This window comes from Ursus americanus, chromosome 33 (genome assembly GCF_024610735.1).
Source record: "Ursus americanus isolate L20-20 chromosome 33, mUrsAme1.1.p, whole genome shotgun sequence".
In the NCBI taxonomy this organism is placed as follows: Eukaryota; Metazoa; Chordata; class Mammalia; order Carnivora; family Ursidae; genus Ursus; species Ursus americanus.
In genome coordinates, this window is record NC_142159.1 from 31,648,410 (window position 1) to 31,661,133 (window position 12,724).

Below are 12,724 nucleotides of genomic sequence, written 5' to 3' on the forward strand. Positions count from 1 at the left end.
CACTCCGGTGCTGCGCGAACTCCAGTGCGGACGTGTTGGCAGCGGTGGAGTCTTCGGCAGCGTTGATCGTGTCATCGGCGGCAGCATTGGAGGTGTCTTGGGCTTCGAGGGAGTCAGCGAGAGCGGCGGCGTCCCTGGAGGCAGCAGAGGCTGCTTTATTGGAGGGGCGTCGACTGAAGAGGTCTCGGTGTTGGAGGCAGCCCCAGCCTCGGCGGCGCTGGCGGCGGCGCCTCCCTTTGACGTCAGTGGTGCGCCGCCTCCGGCATTGAAGGTGGCGTCGCTAGAGGCATCGCTGGAGGCGGCATCCACAGATTCGGCCTCGGCGCTGGAGGTGGCTGCGGCGGCTGTGGAGGCAGCGGCAACGAGGGCGACGGTGAGTTCCCAAGTGGCATGGGCTGCGACGCAAGGGGCGGTGAGGGTGGTGAGGGCAGCGGCGGGGAGTTCCGTGGTCGTGCTGTGGCGCGGGTGTTGATTTCCGTGGCGACGGTGGTTGCGCGTCAGTGAGGTCAGGGGCCCTGGTGGCAGCGGCACCTGCATTGTAGGTGTGCAGTGACGTCAAGGGCCGTGGAGTCGTGGGTTCCCTGGCGGGGAAGAGGATGGCATGGTTGGTTAGGGCTCTGAGTCCCAGGCGGCGGTGAGGGCGAGGATTGTGAGTTGTCATGGGTGGCGAGGGCAGCAGCCGTATGGTCCCAGGCAGAGATGGGAGAGGGCGTGGGCGGTATGTTCAGCGGTGGCCACAGCAGGAAAGGCTGTTGCTTGGGTGGTGGGGAGATGGGTTGGGTTGGAAGGGGCTCTTTCTGGTTCTGTTTCTCCACGGACATGGTCTTGTAGGTTATTCTTCTCTCTTGGGTCCTCTAAGTTATGTATATACAGTTTTGTATTATAATTTATTTTATAGATGTTTTATATATTGTATACTTGAATATGATGCTTTATATGTTAAATTAGTTACATATGGTTAATGCTGCAATGAAGATGCAGGTATAAATATGTTTTCAAATAGGTGTTTTCATTTTGTTCCGTTGAAAGCTAAGAAGAGAAGTTACTGGATTGTAGGATAGTTCTCTTTTTAATTTTTCTTTTGTTGGCGGAGGCTGCATACGGTTTTCCACAGCGTGTGCACCTACTTCTGTACCCACCAACAGTGCACCAGGGATCCCTTTCCTTCACATCTTAGCTAACGTTTGTTATTTCTGTCTTTTTGATACCGAACCTTCTAAGCAGTGTGAGGCGATACCTCAGTGTTGTTTCGATTTGCATTTCCCTGATGATTATTGATGTGGAGCATCTTTTCACGGAACTGTTGACGTCTCTGTGTCTTCTCTGCATAATGTCCGTTTGGAAAATCCTTCCACTTTGTTTTTTGTTGTTGTTGTGATTGAGTTGTAGGAATTCATTCTATATATTGGAAAGTCACCTTTTATGAGATTTATGAGTAGCAAGTCTTTTCTCCCAGGCGGTAGGTTGCCTCTTTATTTAGTTGGTGATTTTCATGGTTGGGCAGGAGCTTTTTAGTTTCTTGTAGCTTCGCTTATTTACTTTTGCTTTTACTGCCTTGGCTTTTGGAACATGATCCAAAAAAAAAATTCACGCCTGAGTAGTACGTAGGGCAGCTTTGTCCCTATGTTTCCTGCTAAGAGTTGTAAGGTTTCAGGTCTTGAATTCATTTTGAGTTAATGTTTGTGTCGAGTGTAAGATAGTGGTACGGATTCATTCTTTTGCATGGGTCTGTTCGGTTTTTCCAGCACCGCTCAGTAAAGGGACTGTCCTTTCCCCCTTGCATATTCTTGGCTCCTTGGTCATAAAGTACCGGACCGTAGAAGTGTGGGTTTCCTTCTGGGCTCTGTCTTCTGTTCTGTTGATCTGTGTGTCTGCTTTGATGCCAATATGCCAGCAATCAGTAGAGCTTTGTAATAGAGTTTGAAACGAGGGAGCACAGATTTTTATGCATTTTGTACCCTGCCACTTTACTGAATTTGTTCAATAGTTGTTTTTGTGGTTGTGTTTAGGGTTTTCTACATATAATATCATGTCATCTGAAAAGAGTGACCTTCACTTCTTGGTTTCCAGTTTGGATGCCTTTTATTGATTTAGTTTTCTTGTGTAATTGCTCTGGCTAGGATTTCCAGTATTGCAGTGGACGCTTGGCCAACGTGGGTCTGAACTGGGCAGTCTGCTTATTACGTGGGTTTTTTCAGTAAAGAGACGTTGCTGTAAATGTATTGTCCGTAAGGTTTTTCTTTGTTATTTCTTTTCAGATTTTTATTGAAGTGTTAGTTAAGGTGGCCTTATAGGTGGCCTGCTGCCACCTTTCCCGTGAGCGGAGAGTGGGAGGGGTGCACTGCAGCGCAGGGTGGCTGTTACGTTGGGGTCAGGGAAGGAGGAGGAGAACGTTCCAGCGACCCTCTGGTGACACCCACGGCCTGCCCCGCAGCCCCTCGGTGTGGTTCCAAGAGAGGGAGGTGGTCCTGGGCCAGCTGACCCCTGTTTCCTTCCACCTGTAGGTGTGAAGAAATAGCGGCACTATGAGCTCATCCGGATGGCGTACGACATCACTGGTGAGAGCCCGGCTAGTGTGCCCATGGAGGTGCTTGTCGTCGAGGCTGCTAAGCTCCAGGCGCCACTACTCCTCACCCTACTTACTACAACTTGTGGAAGCAGCAGGCCGTGGGCGGGCAAGCCCGGTACAGGTACAAGGTAGTGGCACATAGGGAGGCAAGGCCACACCTGCACAATGTGGTCACCGCGCAGAGCGCCATGTTCATGCCCGCTGCCTGGCAATGAGACTCGGCTCACCAGCCAGGTGAACTGCCCCAGGCTGGAAAAGCAGCATGGGTGAGAGTCCCAGCCTCGGAGTCCTGAATGCAGTTCCTTACTCCTTGAGGACAGCACTGGGGTCAGGGAAGGGGCAGGAGAGGAACACAACACACTGGGGGATTCCTGCACCCTGAGTCCTACAGCGCCCAGCCTCAGAAGGCCCAGAGTGAACATCAGTGGGCACAGGAACGGTGGGGCCCTACGTCTCTACCAGTTAGGATTCCACTGAAGGAACCTGGGGCTCTGGGTCCTCTTCTCCTTCACTGGTACCCCATCCACAGGATAATGGGGACCCGAGCCCCTCTTGGGGGCTTGAGCCTCTGGCGCAACCCTTGCAAAAGCGCCTCTGAGCAGAGCTGCGTCCCCTGGCCAAGATTATGCAGAGGGGTCGTTCACGCATTGGCTGCCTTTCCCTGCACACCTGCGCCCTCACCGCCTCTGCGGCATCATCTCTCCTCAAGGCCACACGCTACATGGCAGCTTGCCAGGCCACAAGTGCCCAGCCTAGGCCCCGGGGGTGGTGTGGCTGCTGCCTCCTGGCAGCGTGAGTCTCCAGCTGCAGACGGGCAAGCTGGAAGCATCTCTGCTTGCCTTCTGAGAGATCGCCTGTTTTTTGTCAGTTTCCCAAACTGTTCCTGCGAACGGGGCAAGCTCCGGTGGTTCTGTGCATGAGTTCCATTGGCATAGGTTAGCCTGAGACCCTAAACCTCCATGCGGCGGAGAACCCTGCTTCTTGCACCTGAGGGCAGGGGGGTGACCCTCCTCGCTCTAGGGACTGAGCTCTGAGGGATGGCAGTGTGGCATCCCAAAAGGGTCCAGCTTGTGGGGCTGCAGAGGCTTCAGGAGCCCAGCCCGGGTTAGAGCCCTCAGGCCGGGGAGTAGCACCCACACTGCTGCCTGGGCTCAGCAGAAAGATGGTGGCACAGGGCTTATGGATAAGACAAACGGTGGGTCGTTCCAGAAAAGATTCTCCAACCAAGGCAGTCGCTTATTTGCTGTCAGCTATGGATGGAAGCCCAATGTGTGCTTTTTGTAAATTGAGGTATTTTGGGGGGGAAAAAAAAAAAAAGGAAAAAACTCATTGAAAATCATAAACTGATTCTAAATGGCCACAGCCTGTTGGGGGCCCAGCTCTGGAGGTCAGCATTGCTACGTGCACCCTGCCAGAGTATTTGGTGTTGACTCATGCCCATGAGCACTCAGAGCCAGAGCCTTCCTGCCCACTCACCTTCCAGCTTGTTGGCCCTCCCGCTCACAGCCGCAGCTCTGACCCCGACCAGCAGGCCGGGGCGTCCCCTGTCAGCCCCGCCAGTGCACCTTACGGGACGTCTGCCTGTAGGAGAGAGAAGCCAGAGGGCCTGAGCTGACCCTTGACCCCTTGGCCTCCACCTCCTGAGCATCTGAGGTGATTCTGCCCAGGCTCTGTTCACCCTGGTTCTTACCTCAGGCACCAAGCCCCACAGCACCATGAAAAGGCAAAGCGAGAAGAGGTTTGGAGGTTGGTGACAAGGCCTCAGCGTGTTAACCCAGAAAACCGTAATTTGATGCAGTGGTTGCCAGCTTCTGTGATGTTCGTAGTGGGTTTTAAGGGTTTGGTTCTGTGTCGAGGTGGAACTGTTCTCAGTCACTGTGTTTGGGTTGTGTGGAAGGGTTTGCAATCCTACTAATGGTAGAGACCATTTCCTAAAATGTTCGGTTGGCCAGATGCCTCTTGTTAAATGGTCTGGTCATGTCTGTGGCTTCTCTTGTACAAGTAGTTCAGGATTTGCCAAAGTGTCTTTCCGTGTAATGGCTTAAGTCAGTCAACAGAGAGCATGGGCCAAAATTCCAGGCTGTTAATTTTGGGCTCTGCGGTCTTAAAATGTCCTGCTTCTCCTCAGATGAGACCATACTCTACAGTCATTGAGCAAAGCACTACGTTATGGAGTTGAATGGGAGCCAGGTAAAAAATGCATATTTTTGAGACATCCAGCGGACGTCATAATCACCCTGATGACTTGGGGGGCCCATTGGGGTCCCTAAGGAGAGCCCAAGAACAAAATCACATTCCGCTGGGCGAAGCCCAGAGCCTACAGCTGGGAGTCCTGTGCTCCCTCTGTCTTAGGGAACATTTTTTCCAAGAACGTTCAGGGCCAAAAGATTAGGGACTGGCTGCTCCAGAGATGAGGTGTGACAGAAGCCAGACAGAGACCCAAACAAGCCCCTCAGAAGGCCTCCATGGACATGTCTGCTAGAGAGGTTCATCATCCACCTCAGTAGGGCCACGCGGCTCCCGCGTGGGCCTGGACACAAGGCCCTTCTGGCCCAGTGCCACCTGTAGCACGGATGTCCCCAGTCCCCCCGAGACAGGAAATGAAATCTGCCGTGTCCACACGCTGGAACCTACACAGCTGTTTGAACGTGTGAGCTGAAGTAACATCAGTAGGCACAGAGCAAGCCTCAAGTTATGCCCTTAGGAGGAAAAAGAAGGGTGCCCTGTCCAGTGTGTGCACACATGTGTGTAAATGCACGCATACACACACACACACTCAGGATGTGTAAAGACCACCTCTGGAACGATGGACAAGAACTCGGTAACATTGGTTACCTCCAGCCTTGGCACGGTCTGAATTTGTCACCACGCACACAGTGTATCTTCTCAAACAGAAGAGGAAAATGATGCCAGGGCATCCAGGCTGACTGCCCCCCTCCCCAGTGCCTATCCTCTCCGGGCATCCTGGGCGCTGGTCACCGACGTGAATTGAAGCGGGTGGGCTGTGACCTAGCCGTGTCGTCTTGGGAGGATTGCTGCTGCTCTCCAATTTGTTAATTTTTTATAATACCACACTAAGCTGTTTTGAGGTGTAAGTGAGAAGTGGGTGGGGAAGCCGTCTGCAGACTCCTGTTGTCCCCAGCACAATCAGCTCAGGACACCTCAAGCCAGAACTGGTCCCTCCAGTGGGGGCCTGTCCACCCAGACGTCCACAGAAAAACCAGAGGTGGAGGGCCCCGGCACCTGCTTAGACAAAGAAGTCCAGACTGCCGCACACCAACCACGCCAAGACTTCACTGCCAACCGCTTCCTGCTCGTAGGCTTTTAGGTAAATGTACCACCGTCCAAATCAAAATCCACTACGCTGGTTCAGAGCCCTCACCCTGAAAGAGAACTGTGGTCAACATTTTGTTCTGGAACAACCTAGGCCCTTTTAGCTAAGAAATTGTACCTTGGGTCAGTCCCATCATCTGTTTAGAGTTCCGTAGTGCTGGAAAGCGTCCTACATTTTTTGTCTTTGTTTTTGTTTTAAATTAGTAATGAGGTTTTGGAAATATTTGCGTATCTAACCTGTGACATGAAAACACAGGGACCGAAGCCCGTTCTCCCCCTGCCCTGTTCGTCTTCTCCCTCCCAACCCCCCATCATGTGTACTTGTCCTGGCCTCCTGAGTAGTCTCTGCTGATGACTGTCTCTCATGATGCCCAGAACAAGCACCACTAAATGTGGTTTGTGAATTTGCTGTTGCCTTTGAGTGACTCTGAATCTAAGTGGATAAGATCTTACAAAATATGGGGTTGATGGGGACAGAGAATGATAAAAATGGCTCTTCTGAGAAAACATTTTGAAATCCGGAGCACAGCACATTGTCCGATTTGGTTTACGCTACGATCACAATCTGAGAATTTAAGGGGCAGAGGTTTCCAGGAACATCCCAGGCAGGTCACTGGGTCTTGCAGTGAGCGAGCAGGCCTGGGAACACCTGCAAGGTGGGGCCGGTGAGGTCTCTGATGGAGATCAGGGCTTGGCAAACCACAGCCCAGTCCACAGGAGGAGCCTGTATTGCGTGGTGCACTGGGTGTTAGAGGCAAGTAATGAATCCTGGAACATTACATCAAAAGCTAGGGGTGTACTGTATGGTGACTAACATAATATAATAAAAAATATCATTATTTAAAAAAAAAAGAAGGCATGTTGATGGGTCTTGCCTTTCATCTAATCTGATAGGCTCCTGTCTTTGGATTGGGCCATTGCGCCTTTTTACATTCAGAGTAACTACTGAGAGCTGTGAATTTACTGCCATTGTATTGCTTGTAAAGTCCCTGTTTCTGTATATTGGCTCCGTTCCTTTCTGATCTTTGTCCTTCTGGACTCTCTCTTTGCTTCATTGTTCCCCTTTAATATGTTATTTTAATAATACAATGCCAATCTAAAGAATTCTGGTAGAACAGTTCGGGATTGGTTACTGCTTAGTTTTCAGTGGAGGCAAAGGTTTGTAAAAGTTAAAATTCTGCTAAGTGTACATTGAGATTGCTGGAAATGATAGGTGAAGCAACTGTGTATGCAAGAAAGGTTAAGCTGTATTTTTATAAGGGCACTATAAGGAATGAGAATACATTTTTGTTCAGGAAAGAAAAAAGGCAATTTTGTTATTTTGTACTAAATAAAGACTGTTTATTCAGAGAGAAAAGTCTCAGGACAAAATCTGAATGAAAAAGAAAGGTGTAGGAAGTTTGTGAAGCGCAACTTCGGAAAAAACTTTTATTTATGGTCAGGACTAAGATCGAAATGAATGGATTTTATAGGTACGATGGTATAAGTCTGAAATTCTGCTTTTTTTCTCTCTGTTAAAAGGACAAAATTTTCCTGGATTGTTGGTCTGCTCTTGATGTGAAAGAGTTGTATCCCGGAGTCCATAGTCTCTCATGGTTCATCTCCCCCTCTGGTGCCCCCCCCCCTTCATTTTTCCCTTCCTTCTCCTAAGGATCTCCCTGCTATTCCTTATGTTCCACAAATAAGTGAAAGACCATGGACCCAGGGAAGCAAAGGAGGGTTGTAGAGGGGAGGGCGGTGGGGAAATGGGTTAGACCGGTGAAGGGTGTTAAGAAGGGCAGGTATTGCATGGAGCACTGGTTGTTATATGCAAACAATGAATCATGGGACAGTACATCAAAAGTGAATGATGTACGGTATGGTGACTACCATATCGTAAAAAAAAAAAAAAAAGATGAAAGATTAAAAAGAGGGAGTTGTAAACAAAGATGTTATTACTATTATTATTATGTGTTTTCTTTACCTTTGCAGAAAAGCAAAGTTTCTATGTTTTGTCTTTATCAGGTTTTTGATGACTTAAGAGGACTGAAATGTCTCAGTTTGAAAGAAGCTAAGTTTTGCTAAAGACTGCACAATCTTCCCTAAAATGTCTTTTGGCCTCCTTGGTTCAGTTTAAGTAGTGAGTTTTGTCATGATCCATATATCTATTTAGGCCTATGCTTTAAACCATTCTGAATTTTTAAACAAATTGCCTGGGATTTAAATTGTAAGTGGAGACTTTGCTTTTCTGTTCTTTTCATTTTACTACTTAGGCTTCTTTGGTATGTTAAGTCACTTGGGAAGCATTGTGAAATAAATGATTGGGAAACCATGGGTTCTGTTGTATGGGTAAATGTTATAATTGTTGTAGGAATTATGTGAATTCCTCAAGCTTTAATATGTCTCAGTATAAGGTCCTCACTCGCTGTGCTAATTATGGAAATGTTCTGTGTCACAGAAGTAACGGGATTTCCTTGTCAAGTGCGTTGTAATGAGCTCTCATCAGATCTTGAACCATGTACATTTGTGATTCTTGTGTCATTTATGCCCTTGTCGAATGTGTTTCATCCTCAAGGAGATTCATGAAAGGAATTTTTGACAACTATAAGTTGTGCTCTTTAAAATCCTAAAACTCAACTGGGTAAGAATTTCCAGAACTAATGGAGCCGGTTTTGTTGCATTCAAACAGAACAAGAATTAATACTATGGGGCAGAAAGAGTTGAGGACGATGATGATAGTTTTGTGACTCTTGTTTGAAACATTGCTGGTTCTTTAATATGTGTTCTTCCAGATTTAAGGAAACTTTATGTTAAAATATGCATGATATAGGGAGATCGGATAAAATATGTTTTTGTGAACAAGTGGAAACATTTCACTTTTCTCCCTACCCGAATCCTCCAGAATTCAGCAGCTCTCAGTGAGTATTCCTTCTTTCAAGGTAAGTTTGATTATTTGCCAAAGTTCAACACAAGTCTGTTTTCCTTGCAACAGGTCACTCCTGGAAACTTTAGTTATTTTACCAAGGCGTTGAATGAAGTGTCCTGTTGGAGAGAGAGAGACATGCATATAGACCCTGATATGACCAGACAAGTTGAAGGATATCAGGTTGACTTGATGGAGCCCCTTGGACATATTGGCCTGATAACCTTGCTTACAGAGTTCTCAGGAGCCTTGCCAGATGAGTAAAGAGGGTTACTTCCCGGCAGGTATCGGAACCTCAGGATAGTTTGGGGATCTCAAAAAGAAGAATTGACCCGAATCTACAGGTACTGCAGGCAAGTCTGTGGTGAGTATTTGGCTTGGCCTCTGGCCTCAAGACACGATTGCCAGTTCAATCTAGAAGATTCCTTACGAAAAGTTCTGGCAAAGCAAGGTTTACAAATGTATACGGTCCATTACTGTTCTTGCTGAGCTTAGTTAGAATAGATGCTATGTGAAGTCAGTCAAGCAGAGAAAGACAATTACATGGTTTCCCTTATTTGTGGAACACAAGGAGTAGCAGGGAGATGATTAGGAGAAGGAAGGGAAAGAGGAAGGGGGACGGATAACAGAGGGAGAGAGGAACCATGAGAGACTCTGGACCCAGGGAAACAAACTGAGGGTTTTAGAGAGGAAGGGGGTGGGGGGATGGGCTAGCCGGGTGAAGGGTATTCAGGAGGGCACGTGTTGTGTGGAGCACTGGGTGTTATACACAATCAGTGAATCATGGGACACTACATCAGAAGCTAATGATGTACTGTATGGTGACTCATATATCATCGTAATAAAAATAAATGAAAAAAAAAGAAAGAGTAGATGCTAAGCCAGCAAGTGTGCGATGATCGCTGCGGCCTTCTTTCATCTAAGAAACAATCACAGATCCGTGTAACTGAAAGGCATCACCCATCTGGATTAGCACACACTGCAAACACGCCTGATATTTCTGTGCCTCAAAATGGGTCCCCTTCAGCTATGAAACCATTTATCTTGCAAGTTAGGTTGGAGACATCACTTTTGACACTGACAGTGTTTTCTGATTGGGCAAATCCTATCGGAACGCCACCCAAAGTAATCTTGGAATCCCCTAGAAGCTGGTGGTTCGAGTGCTTGCACCTTGGGTCAGTATCATAAATGCTGGTTAGGATTTAAACCCCTTTAAATCTCCTCCGAAGTTTAAATTTGCATTTTGTGGTGATGAGTGTTTTGACTTCAGGTGTCTGTGAGAGGCAAATCTTCACAAGAAAAGACCCCAGGCCGATTTCAGCCAAATAGAGACTTTAGAGATGGCAAAGATCAGGGCTTACTTTCAACAAGTGTTAATGCAATTTGCCTGTTGAACCTCACCGATTTCTCTTTAAGAATGAAATACTGCTAAGATGCTATTAAAAATAGAGTTGTGAAAGAAGGAAGAAAGACTGAGAGAGTCACTCCCATAGAGTTGAAAAGACATGGAGGAGGTAGGGTTTATGCACATCTCCTGTTTCAGTTCCATATAATGGAAGATCCAGGGGTTGATGAATGAGAACACACTTCCAATGTGAAAGAAGATTCCAGGAGGAGTAAGCATTGCTAAGATAGTCCTGCAAAATGTAGTTGAAATAGGGTTGATGCACATCTTCTGTTTAGGTTCTGGGAGCAGCATGAACGTTGGACTTTTGTCAGTAGTTGCAAATGATCACTGACCTCTGGGCCACCTCCAGGACCCCATCCTCCTGCTTTGGTCTGAAATAGACATCATGGAACACCTGGTAGCCAAACCGCCAACCATGCATTAGTTTAAGGTCTGCTCGCAGCAATCCTAACTCTTTCCCAGCTTGTGCGACCCTGTGATTTTGACCTCTTTGAGCCTGCACTCCCTGCTGGCAGTGTGGAGCACACTTTCCGTTTGGGGGTGACTCTGTGTCTCCCAGAGTGCAATCCCTAAGACCTGAACTCAAAGCTGTACTTGTTTTACAGACGGTTCTTCTTGGCTCACATTCCTTGGCCTGGCGGGTAGGATGCAACGCGTCTGACCTCTGCGTCTTCGCCGCCGGTTCCAGTGAGATAGGCACAAGAATGGTCCACCCTGTCATCTCCCCGGTGGTTTTGCATCACAGTGGTAAGTTGTCTTGGTTCTGAACCTCCCGCCAGGGTTGAGGTTCAGGCCTTTATTTGGATGTCCTCTTTTGGTGGTTTCTGTCTTTACATCTGAGGGGAAAAGATACCTTCTTCTTGGCTGTGACATTGGAGACAGGTCCTTAAAAAGAAAATACACAGTTGGTTCTTTGGGGAAAAGACCTTAGTAGGACAGATGTAGAAAGTTCTGCAAGTCCTCGCCCCACACAAAAACTCTGAACCAGAGGTTGCTTCTGTTGGCAGAATCGTGCGTTAGTGCAGGTTTACCGCATAAATCGAGGTACCCCCCCATTTAGTGAGCATGTAGCAGCTGTCAGCACGGTGCTGGGTGTTCTATAGCCAAGGCCCTGGTCCTAGCACAGACAGATCCGGTCTTGCTGATGAAGAAAGTTTCCATACAAGTTGCAGTCTCACCTCCCTAAGTGCTTTCCTTGGAGCCCTGGAGACACTCCCAATCCTCCCCTTCTTTTGTGAGATCACCACTTACCTACCATCTGGGGAAGGATCTTGATCTGCTTGTTTTCTGTCTCTGTGATAAGAAGAAAAGCCATCTTCTCGAAAACGTGTCCAAAAGCTTAATGAGGTAATCATCTCAAACCTTGGAACGTCATCATGAATTCAGTGCCGTTAGATCTTATTGAGGTCCCTGAGGTCATGCGTAAGTGGAAGAGGGGATTTGAGAACTTCGTTTAATCCACAGTTACAGAGGTGCTGAGATCTGTAAAGAAATCACACAGTTGGAAGAGAATATGGCGCTCCTTTATTCTGGTTCTGGCTTAACACCTTTTGCTCCTGGTTTGTCCGTGGTCTTTTAAATCTGAGCTTCTCGGCGATTCCATTTCAGCCACCTCAGGTCTCTGTGTTGAGTACTTTCGGGACCAAGTTCAAACCATCTAACAGGGCGTACGAGGCTCTTTACCATCACTATATGAATTTGGTGCCCTCTCTCCAACCCCCTTATGGTCCAGTCACACTAAGTGTTGCTGTGTCTGTTGTTTGCATTCACACCCTCCCTGTATTCCCACCCTTTGCACTCCAGGCCTTCAAGAATCGGCCATGTCCCTTTCTCTATGAAGCTCCTTAACCTCCCCCTCAGCCCACATCATCTACCCTGTACCTCCATAATGATGTCCTTGTCTTCCTTTGGTTCTCCGTAGGCTTCCAGCCATTTTCCAACAATACTTATTGCACACATACTGTGGGTATGTAAGCAAGAGGCGTTCTAGCAGATTAGTAAGACACTGAGCTCTAGGGCCAGACTCCCTGGGTGCGCATCTTAACCCTGCCCCTTCTCCTTAGGCAAGTCACTTGACCTCTTGGGTCCAGGTTTCCTTGCCTGTAATGCAAGGATTATAATCCTACCTGTCTCAGAGTTGCTGTTAGGATTCAGTGTTGTGGAGTTTCTCCAAAGAAAGCGCTCCATCATAGTCATTGTCTTTATGGTACTTGAATGGAAGCTCCACGAGGAGAGGGAATTTCCGCTTCCCGATCTCTGCCCGGGTCAGTGCCTGGCACTAGTAGATGCTTTAAACATACGGTGAACGAATATATGAATTTGCCAGGCGTTCTTCTAGTCTCAGGGCAAGCGGCCTTGAACAAAATAAACAAGATCCCTTTCTCATGGCTTCTACTGTAAGCTTTAGACAGAAGCACACGCTTTCATGTAATAGCAGGTGCTGTGAGGAATGTACAAGAGGGAAGTGGGATTGAGGCTAGGGATGGAGGAGCAGTATTAAGTGCGGATGGGC